The sequence below is a fragment of the Durio zibethinus genome, chromosome 25, assembly GCF_047325235.1.
Source record: "Durio zibethinus cultivar Kanyao isolate XHJ-2024 chromosome 25, ASM4732523v1, whole genome shotgun sequence".
Lineage (NCBI taxonomy): Eukaryota > Viridiplantae > Streptophyta > Magnoliopsida > Malvales > Malvaceae > Durio > Durio zibethinus.
The window spans coordinates 2,907,272-2,919,400 of NC_143186.1; positions in this window are offsets into that span (position 1 = coordinate 2,907,272).

Sequence of the window (12,129 nt, forward strand, 5' to 3'; positions counted from 1 at the left end):
AAAGTTTTGGAATTTTTTATTTTTCTATCTTTTTTTCTTTTATCATTCTTGGTTATTTTCTATTGCATTTTTATAATTTTTCATTAACTTTTTCTCCTTTCAAATTTTTCTTTTTTTTTTATGTGGTTTCATTTTTTTTTTGTTCACTTTTTTCTTTGTTTTAAAATTTTCTAAAAATGTTTTTCTTTTTGTTTTCTTTCATATTTTTGCCTCTTCATTTTTTATTTTTTTCTTCTTTTTCATTTTTTTTCTCAAATTTTATTTTATATATTTTGTATTTTCGTTTTTTATTGCTTTTTCTTAAATTTTTTTGTTCACACATTTTTTTATTTCTTCTTTATATTTTATATTTTTTATTAACTTTAATTTTATTTTTCATCTTTCATATTTTATATCTTTTTTCCTCTATTTGTTATTTTTTTTTCTTTGTACATTCTAAACTAAAAGTTTTTTCAATTTTATATTTGAAATTTTTATTCATTTTGTCTTTTTATATTTTTTTTTATTCGTTAATTTTTTAGTTTCTTACTTTGTTAATTTTTGCTTTTGTTTATTTTTATTTTTTCCTTTTTTGGTATTTTATTTAATTTTTTCTCTTAATTTATTTTTCATTTATTTTTATTTTTATTTTTATTTTAAAAAATTTTTATAAAGTTTAAAATTTTTTATTTTTATTTTTTGAATCTTTTTTATTTTCTTTTTTTTTTTTTGCTATTTTTTCTACTTTATAATTTTTTAATAACTTTTTCCCTTCACAATTTTCCTTCTTTTTTCTTTTTTTTTTTCATATGCTTTCATTTTTACTTGTTTTTATTTTTTCGTTGTTTTAAAAATTTTTATTTTTCTGTTTTTTATTCCAAATCTTGTCTTTTCTTGCTTTTCTTTTTTTTTTTTTTCACAAATTTCCTTTCATTTCTTATTTGCGTTTTTAAATTCTCATACTTTTTTTATTTTGCATTCACTTTTCTCTTTTTTTATTTTTTGTCTTACTTTTTATAATGTTAGGTCTTATATGTTTTTCAATTTTTTGTATTTTTTAAACTAATTTTTTATTCAATTTTTGTCCTTTTTTATTTTCTTACTTTTTTCTTTTTTTGTGCTTTATTTATCTTTTTTCTTTTTTTATTTTCTTTCTTTATTTATAGTTTCATAAATTTTTATAAAGTTTTGGAATTTTTTTTCTATCTTTTTTTCTTTTATCATTCCTGGTTATTTTCTATTGCATTTTTATAATTTTTCATTAACTTTTTCTCTTTTCAAATTTTTCTTCTTTTTTTTATGTGCTTTCATTTTTTTTTGTTCACTTTTTTCTTTGTTTTAAAATTTTCTATAAATTTTTTTCTTTTTCTTTTCTTTCATATTTTTGCCTCTTCATTTTTTTTATTTTTTTCTTCTTTTTCATTTTTTTTCTCAAATTTTATTTTATATATTTTGTATTTTCGTTTTTTATTGCTTTTTCTTAAATTTTTTTGTTCACACTTTTTTTTTTATTTCTTCTTTATATTTTTTATTAACTTTAATTTTATTTTTCATCTTTCATATTTTATATCTTTTTCCTCTATTTGTTATTTTTTTTTCTTTGTACATTCTAAACTAAAAGTTTTTTCCATTTTATAATTGAAATTTTTATTCATTTTCTCTTTTTATATTTTTTTGATTCGCTAATTTTTTATTTTCTTACTTTGTTACTTTTTATTTTTTCCTTTTTTGGTATTTTATTTAATTTTTTCTCTCAATTTATTTTTCATTTATTTTTGTTTTTATTTTAACAATTTTTTATAAAGTTCAAAATTTTTTATTTTTATTTTTTGAATCTTTTTTATTTTTTTATTTCCTTTTTTTTTTCTATTTTTTCTACTTTGTAATTTTTTAATAACTTTTTCCCTTCACAATTTTCCTTCTTTTTGCTTTTTTTTTTCATATGCTTTCATTTTTACTTATTTTTATTTTTTCGTTGTTATAAAAAATTTTTTTTTTGTTTTTTATTCCAAATCTTATGTCTTTTCATTTTTATTCTTTTCTTGCTTTTCTTTTTTTTTTTCACAAATTTCCTTTCATTTCTTATTTGCGTTTTTAAATTCTCATACTTTTTTTTTTATTTTGCATTAACTTTTCTCTTTTTTAATTTTTTGGCTGACTTTTTATATTGTTAGGTCTTATATGTTTTTCAATTTTTTGTATTTTTTAAACTAATTTTTTTTCATTTTGTCATTCCATTTCATTTTTGAATTTTTTATTCAATTTTTGTCTTTTTTTATTTTCTTACTTTTTTCTTTTGCTTTAATTTTTTTTCTTATTTTATTTTTTATTTTCTTTCTTTATTTATAGTTTCATAAATTTTTATAAAGTTTTGGAATTTTTTATTTTTCTATCTTTTTTTCTTTTATCATTCTTGGTTATTTTCTATTGCATTTTTATAATTTTTCATTAACTTTTTCTCCTTTCAAATTTTTCTTTTTTTTTTATGTGCTTTCATTTTTTTTTTGTTCACTTTTTTCTTTGTTTTAAAATTTTCTATAAATTTTTTTCTTTTTGTTTTCTTTCATATTTTTGCCTCTTCATTTTTTATTTTTTTCTTCTTTTTCATTTTTTTTCTCAAATTTTATTTTATATATTTTGTATTTTCGTTTTTTATTGCTTTTTCTTAAATTTTTTTGTTCACACATTTTTTTATTTCTTCTTTATATTTTATATTTTTTATTAACTTTAATTTTATTTTTCATCTTTCATATTTTATATCTTTTTCCTCTATTTGTTATTTTTTTTTCTTTGTACATTCTAAACTAAAAGTTTTTTCAATTTTATATTTGAAATTTTTATTCATTTTGTCTTTTTATATTTTTTTTATTCGTTAATTTTTTATTTTCTTACTTTGTTAATTTTTGCTTTTGTTTATTTTTATTTTTTCCTTTTTTGGTATTTTATTTAATTTTTTCTCTTAATTTATTTTTCATTTATTTTTATTTTTATTTTTATTTTAAAAAATTTTTATAAAGTTTAAAATTTTTTATTTTTATTTTTTGAATCTTTTTTATTTTCTTTTTTTTTTTTTTGCTATTTTTTCTACTTTATAATTTTTTAATAACTTTTTCCCTTCACAATTTTCCTTCTTTTTTCTTTTTTTTTTTCATATGCTTTCATTTTTACTTGTTTTTATTTTTTCGTTGTTTTAAAAATTTTTATTTTTCTGTTTTTTATTCCAAATCTTGTCTTTTCTTGCTTTTCTTTTTTTTTTTTCACAAATTTCCTTTCATTTCTTATTTGCGTTTTTAAATTCTCATACTTTTTTTTATTTTGCATTCACTTTTCTCTTTTTTTATTTTTTGTCTTACTTTTTATAATGTTAGGTCTTATATGTTTTTCAATTTTTTGTATTTTTTAAACTAATTTTTTATTCAATTTTTGTCCTTTTTTATTTTCTTACTTTTTTCTTTTTTTGTGCTTTATTTATCTTTTTTCTTTTTTTATTTTCTTTCTTTATTTATAGTTTTATAAATTTTTATAAAGTTTTGGAATTTTTTTTCTATCTTTTTTTCTTTTATCATTCCTGGTTATTTTCTATTGCATTTTTATAATTTTTCATTAACTTTTTCTCTTTTCAAATTTTTCTTCTTTTTTCTTTGTGCTTTCATTTTTTTTTTTTGTTCACTTTTTTCTTTGTTTTAAAATTTTCTATAAATTTTTTTCTTTTTCTTTTCTTTCATATTTTTGCCTCTTCATTTTTTTTATTTTTTTCTTCTTTTTCATTTTTTTTCTCAAATTTTATTTTATATATTTTGTATTTTCGTTTTTTATTGCTTTTTCTTAAATTTTTTTGTTCACACTTTTTTTTATTTCTTCTTTATATTTTTTATTAACTTTAATTTTATTTTTCATCTTTCATATTTTATATCTTTTTCCTCTATTTGTTATTTTTTTTCTTTGTACATTCTAAACTAAAAGTTTTTTCCATTTTATAATTGAAATTTTTATTCATTTTGTCTTTTTATATTTTTTTGATTCGCTAATTTTTTATTTTCTTACTTTGTTACTTTTTATTTTTTCCTTTTTTGGTATTTTATTTAATTTTTTCTCTCAATTTATTTTTCATTTATTTTTGTTTTTATTTTAACAATTTTTTACCTAAAACAATATTTCATACTTTTAAAGCTCGACAACAGCAGAAATGGTTTTCAAAGCAAAGCATATAACCTTTGAAAACATTGAGCTTCGAGTTTGTGCATAATATATGAAAACAGTTAAGCACACAATTAATTGCAACAAACGCTGATAATGATTTCACAAATGACATCCAAATATCAACAGCATCCGACAAATTCCTTGGAGCACTCATGAATCCTCCTAAAAATGCATCTAAAGCAAATAATTATGAAAATTTTAAATCGTGCAAATGGTTTTTATGTTACAATTTGAAATTGTGCAGATTGTTTTTATACCCATAATTGTTCAGAAACGAAATTTTGATATTTTAAGCTCCAAAATCCATCATAACTTACAGTTAACATTGCGAAAAACTAAAACCAAAGCAAATTATCATGTTCCTGTGTTTAAGTAAGTTAACATTGGATTCAAGATATTCATTTACATTTTAAAACTTGGTAAAACAATTTTTCGTACTTTTAAAGCTCGACTCCAGTAGAAATGGAATTGAAAGCAAAACATAAGAGCTTCAAAAACATGGATCTTTGAGTTTGTGCATAATGTTTAAAAACAAGTTAGCATACAATTAATCGCATCAAGGGCCAATAACGGTTTCACAAATGACATCCAAATATCAACAACAATTCACGAATTACCTCTAGCACTCATGAATCCTCCTAAAAATGCATCTAAAGCAAATAAGTATGAAATTTTAAAATCGTGCAAATGGTTTTTATATCACAATTTGAAATTGTGCAGATAGTTTTTATGCCCATAATTGTTCAGAAAGGAAATTTTGATATTTTAAACTCCAAAATCATTCATAACTTACACTTAACACTATGAAAATTAAAACCAATGAAAGTTATCATGTTCCTGTGTTTAAGCAAGCTTAAAACATTGGATTCAAGTCATTCATTTCCATACAAAAACTTGCTAAAACAATATTTCATTCTTTTAAAGCTCGACTCCAGCCAGAATGGTTTTCAAAGCAAAACAGAAAAGCTTCAAAAACATGGAGCTTTGAGTTCGTGAGTAATGTATAAAAAACAAGTTAGCACACAGTTAATCGCATCAAGCACCGATAACGATTTCACAAATGACATCCAAATATCAACAGCATCCCACAAATTCTCTAGAGCACCCGTGAATCCTCCTAAAAATGTATCTAAAACATGTAAGTATGAAAAACTAAAGTCGTGCAAATGGTTTTTTTGTCATAATTTGAAATTGGGCGGATGGTTTTTATGCCCATAATTGTTCAGAAACGAAATTTTGATATTTTAAGCTCCAAAATCCTTCATAACTTACACTTAACATTGTGAAAAACTAAAACCAATGCAAGTTATCATGTTACTATGTTTGAGCAAGTTTAAAGCATTGGATTCAAGATATTTATTTCCATTTGAAAACTTGCCAAAACAATATTTCATACTTTTTAAGGCTCGACTCTAGTAGAAATGGTTTTCAAAGCAAAACATAAAAGCTTCAAAAACATGTAGCTTTGAGTTTGTGCATAATATATAAAAACAAGTTGGCACACAGTTAATCGCATCAAGTCCCACTAACGATTTCACAAATGACATCCAAATATTGATAGCATCCTTCAAATTCCCTGGATCGTTCATGAATCCTCCTAAAAATGCATCTAAAGCAGATAGGTATGAAAAATTAAAATCATACAAATGGTTTTTATATCACATTTTTTAAATTGTGCAGATTCTTTTTATGCCCATAACTGCACAGAAACAAAAATTTGATATTTTAAGCACCAAAATCATTCATAACTTACACTTAACGCTGTGAAAAGTTAAAACCAATGCAAATAATCATATTCCTTTGTTTGAACAAGTTTAAAACATTGGATTCAAGATATTCATTTCCTTCTAAAACCTTGCAAAAACAATATTTTATACTTTTAAAGCTCCACTCCAGCAGGAATGGTTTGCAAAGCAAAACATAAAAGCTTAAAAAACATGGAGCTTTGAGTTTTTGCATAATGTACAAACAAGTTAGCACATAGTTAATCGCATGAAGCGCTGATAATGATTTCACAAATGACATCCAAATATAAACAGCATCCCACAAATTCCCTGGAGCACTCATGACTACTCCTAAAAGTTAATCTAAAGCAAATAATTTCGAAAAATTAAAATCATGCAAATGGTTTTTATATCACAATTTGGAATTGTGCAGATTTTTTTTATGTCCATAATTGTTCAGAAACAAAATTTTGATATTTCAAGCTCCAAAAGATTTTATAACTTACGCTTAAAATTGTTAGAAATGAAACCCAATGCAAGTTACCATGTTGACGTGTTTGAGTGAGTTTAAAACATTGGATTCAAGATATTCATTTCCATTTAAAGACTTGCTAAAACAATAATTCATATTTTTAAAGCTCGACTCCAGCAGAAATTGTTTTCAAAGCAAAGCTTAAAAGCTTCGAAAACATTGAGCTTTGAGTCCGTGCATAATATATGAAAACAAGTTAGCACACAGTTAATTGCATCAAACGCCGATAACAATTTCATAAATGACACCAAAATACCAACACCATCCCACAAATTCCCTGCAATGTTCATGAATCCTCCTAAAAATGCATCTAAAGCAGATAAGTATGAAAACTAAAATCGTACAAATGGTTTTTATATCACATTTTTCAATTTGTGCAGATGGTTTTTATGCCCATAATTGTTCAGAAAGAAAATTTTGATATTTTATGCTCCAAAATCCTTCATAACCTACACCTAACACTGAGAAAAATAAAAACAAATGCAAGTTATAATGTTTCTGCGTTTGAACCAGTTTAAAACATTGGATTCAGGATATTCATTTCGATTTAAAGACTTGCTAAAACAATATTTCATACTTTTAAGGCTACCTCCAGTAGAATTGGTTTTCAAAGCAAAGCATAAAAAGCCTTGAAAAGATTGAGCTTTGAGTTTGTGCATAATATAAGAAAACAAGTTAGCACACAGTTAATCGCATCAAACCCTAATAATGATTTCACAAATGACATCCAAATATCAACAGCATCCCACAAATTCCCGGACCGTTCATGAGTCCTAAAATTGCATCTACAGCAAATAAGTATGAAAAATTAAAATCGCAAATGGTTTTTATATCACATTTTTAAAATTGCGCAGCTGGTTTCTATGCCCATAATTATTCAGAAATGAGATTTGGTATTTTAAGCTCGAAAATCATTCATAACTTACACTTAACACTCTGAAAAATGAAAACCAATGCAAGTTATCACGTTGCTGTGTTTAAGCAAGTTCAAAACATTTGATTCAGGATATTCATTTCCATTTAAAGACTTCCTAAAACAATATTTCATACTTTTAAAGCTCGACACCAGCAAAAATAGTTTTCAAAGCAAATCATATAAGCTTCAAAAACATTAAGCTTTGAGCTTGTGCATAATATATGAAAACAAGTTAGCACACAGTTAATCGCATCAAGCGCCGATAACGATTTCACAAATGATATCCAAATATCAACAGCATCCCACAAATTCCCTGGAGCACTCTTGAATCCTCCCAAAAATGAATCTAAGGCAAATAAGTATGAAAAGTTAAAATCATGCAAATGGTTTTTTTTGTCATAATTTCAAATTGTGCAGATGGTTTTTATGCCCATTTTTTTTCAGAAACGAAATTTTGATATTTTAAGCTCCAAAATACTTCATAACTTACACTTAACACTATGAAAAGATAAAACCAATGCAGGTTATCATGTTCCCGTGTATGAGCAAGTTTAAAACGTTGGATTCAAGATATTTATTTCTACCTAAAAACTTGCTAAAACAATATATCATAATTTTAAAGCTCCACTCCAGCTTAAATGGTTTTCAAAGCAAAATATAAAAGCTTCAAAAACATGGAGCTTTGAGTTTGTGCATAATATATGAAAACATGTCAGCACACAGTTAACCTCATCAAGCGCCGATAACGATTTCACAAATGACATCCAAATATCAACAACATCCCACAAATTCCCTGCAACGTTCATGAATCCTCATAAAAATACATCTAAAGTAGGTAAGTATGAAAAATTAAAATCGTGCAAATGGTTTTTATAGCACATTTTTCTAATTGTTTTTTTTTCTCTCATAATTGTTTAGAAACGAAATTTTGATATTTTAAGCCTCAAAATCCTTCATAACTTACACTTAACACTGTGAAAATTAAAACCAATGCAAGTTATCATGTTTCTGTGTTTGAGTAAGTTTAAAATGTTAGATTCGAGAAATTCATCTCCATCTAAAAACTTGCTAAAACAATATTTCATAATTTTAAAGCTCTACTCCAGCAGAAATGGTTTTCAAAGCAAAACATAAAAGCTTCAAAAACATGGAGCTTTGAGTTTGTACATAATATATAAAAACAAGTTAGCACACAGTTAATCGCATCAAGTGTCGATAACGATTTCACAAATGATATCCAAATATCAACAGCATCCTTCAAAATCCCTAGACAGTTCATGAATCCTCCTAAAATGCATCTAAACCAGATAAGAATGAAAAATTAAAATCGTGCAAATGGTTTTTGTATCACATTTTTTATATTGTGCAGATTCTTTTTATGCCCATAATTGTACAGAAACGAAAATTTGATATTTTGAGCACCAAAATCCTTCATAACTTACACTTAACACTGTGAAAAATTAAAACCATTGCAAGTTATCATGTTCCTATGTTTGAACAAGTTTAAAACATTGGATTCAAGATATTCATTTCCTTCTAAAACTTGCAAAAACAATATTTCATACTTTTAAAGCTCGACTTTAGCAGGAATGGTTTGCAAAGCAAAACATAAAAGCTTGAAAAACATGGAGCTTTGAGTTTGTGCATAATGTACAAACAAGTTACCACACAGTGAATCACATCGAGTGCCGATAACGATTTCACAAATGACATCCAAATATAAACAGCATCCCAAAAATACCCTAGAGCACTCATGACTCCTCCTAAAAATGAATCTAAAGCAAATGGTTATTAATCAGAATTTGAAATTGTGTAGATGGTTTTTATGTCCGTAATTGTTCAGAAACAAAATTTTGATATTTCAAGCCCCAAAATCCTTCATAACTTACACTTAAAAGTGTGAGAAATGAAGACCAATGCAAGTTACCATATTGATGTGTTTGAGCGAGTTTAAAACATTGGATTCAAGATATTCATTTCCATTTAAAGCTCGATTCGAGCAGAAATTGTTTTCAAAGCAAAGCTTAAAAGCTTTGAAAACATTGAGCTTTAAGTCTGCGCATAATATATTCGAACAAGTTAGCACACAGTTAATCCCATAAAAGCACCGATAACGATTTCACAAATGACACCCAAATATCAACACCATCCCACAAATTCCCCGCAATGTTCATGAAACCTCCTAAAAATGCGTCTAAAGCAGATAAGTATGAAAAGCTAAACTCGTGCAAATGGTTTTTATGTCACATTTTTTAAATTGTGCATATGGTTTTTAATCCCAAAATTGTTTTGAAACGAAATTTTGATATTTTAAGCTCCAAAATCCTTCATATTTTGCACTTAACACTACAAAAAAGGAAATCAATGCAAGTTATAACATTGGATTCAAGATATTCATTTCGATTCAAAGACTTGCTAAGACAATATTCATACTTTTAAGGCTTCACTCTAGTAGAATTGGTTTTCAAAGCAAAGCATAAAAGAGTCGAAAACATTGAGCTTTGAGTTAATCACATCAAACGCTGATAACGATTTCACAAATGACATCCAAATACCAACTGCATCCCTCAAATTCCTTGGATTGTTTAGGAGTCCTCCCAAAAATGCATCTAAAGCACAAATGTATAAAAAGTTAAAATCGTTCAAATGGTTTTTGTATCACATTTTTTAAATTGTGCAGACGGTTTTTATGGTCATAATTGTTCATAAACGAAATTTTAATATTTTAAGCTCTAAAATCCTTCATAACTTACACTTAACACTGCAAAAAATGAAAACCAATGCAAGTTATCATGTTGCTGTGTTTAAGCGAGTTTAAAACATTGGATTCAGGATATTCGTTTCCATTTAAAGACTTCCTAAAACAATATTTCTTACTTTTAAAGCTCGACACTAGCAGAAATGATTTTCAAAGCAAAGCATAAAACCTTCAAAAACATTGAGCTTTGAGTTTGTGCATAATATATGAAAACATGTTAGCACACAGTTAATTGCATCAAGCGCCGATAACGATTGCACAAAAGATCCAAATATCAACAGCATCCCGCAAATTCCCTGGACCGTTCATGAATCCTCCTACAATTTCATCTACAGCAAATAAGTATAAAAAATTAAAATCGTGCAAATGGTTTTTATATCACATTTTAAAAAATGTGCAGATGGTTTTTATGCCCATAATTGTTCAGAAAATGAAATTTTGATATTTTAAGCCCCAAAATCCTTAATAACTTACACTTAAAGCCGTGAAAATGAAAACCAATGCAAATTATCATGTTGCGGTGTTTGAGTGAGTTCAAAACATTGGATTCAGGATATTCATTTCCATTTAAAGACATTTTAAAACAATATTTCATACTTTTGAAGCTCGACACCAGCAGTTAATTGCATCAAGCACTGATAAAGATTTCACAAATGACATCCAAATATCAACAGCATCCCACAAATTCCCTGGAGCATTCATGAATCCTCCTAAAATATTATCTAAAGCAGATAGGTATGAAAAGTTAAAATCGTGCAAATGGTTTTTATATCACATTTTTTAAAGTGTGCAAATGGTGTTTATGCCCATGATTGTTCAGAAACGAAAATTTGATATTTTAAGCTCCAAAATGCTTCATAACTTACACTTAAAGTTGTGAAAAATGAAAACCAATGCAAGTTATCATGTTGCTGTGTTTGAGCGAGTTTAAAACATTATATTCAAGATATTCACTCCCATTTAAAGACTTACTAAATCAATATTTCATACTTTTAAAGCTCGACTCCAACAGAAATGGTTTTCAAAGCAAAGGATAAAAGCTTCAAAAACATTGAGCATTGAGTTTGTACATAATATATGAAAACAAGTTAGCACACAGTTAATCACATCAAGCGCTGATAAAAATTTCACAAATGACGTCCAAATTAAATAGCATCCCACAAATTCTAAGGAGCGTTAATGAATCCTCCTAAAAGTGCATCTAAAGCACTTAAGTATGAAAAATTAAAATCATGCAAATGGTTTTTATACCCACAATTTTTCAGAAACGAAAATTTGATATTTTAAGCTCCAAAATCTTTCATATCTTACTCCTAACACTGTGAAAAATGAAAACCAATGCAAGTTATCAGGCTGCTATGTTTGAGTGAGTTTTAAAACATTAGATTCAAGATATTCATTTTCCTTTAAAGACTTGCTAAAACAATATCTCATACTTTTAAATCTCGACTCCAGCAGAAATGATTTTCAAAACAAAGCATAAAAGCTTCGAAAACATTGAGCTTTGAGTTTGTGCATAATATATGAAAACAAGTTAGCACACAGTTAATCTCATCAAGTGCTGATAACGATTTCACAAATGACATCCAAATATTAAAATCATCCCACAAGTTCCACGGGATATTCATGAATCCTCCTAAAAATGAATATTTTAAAAATGGTTTTTATATCACATTTTTTAAACTGTGCAGATAGGTTTTATGCCCATAATTATTCAGAAATAAAATTTTGATATTTTAAGCCCGAAATCCTTCATAACTTACACTTAACACTGCAAAAAATAAAAACCAATGCAAGCTACCCTGTTTCTATGCTTGAGAGAGTTAAAACATTTGATTCAAGATATTCATTTCGATTTAAAGACTTGCTAAAGCAAAAATTCATACTTTTAAAGCAGAATTTGTTTTCAAAGCAAAGCATAAAAGCTTAAAAAACATTAAGCTTTGAGTTTGTGCATAATATAAGAAAACATGTTAGCACATAGTTAATCGCATCAAGCACTGAGAACGATTTCACAAAT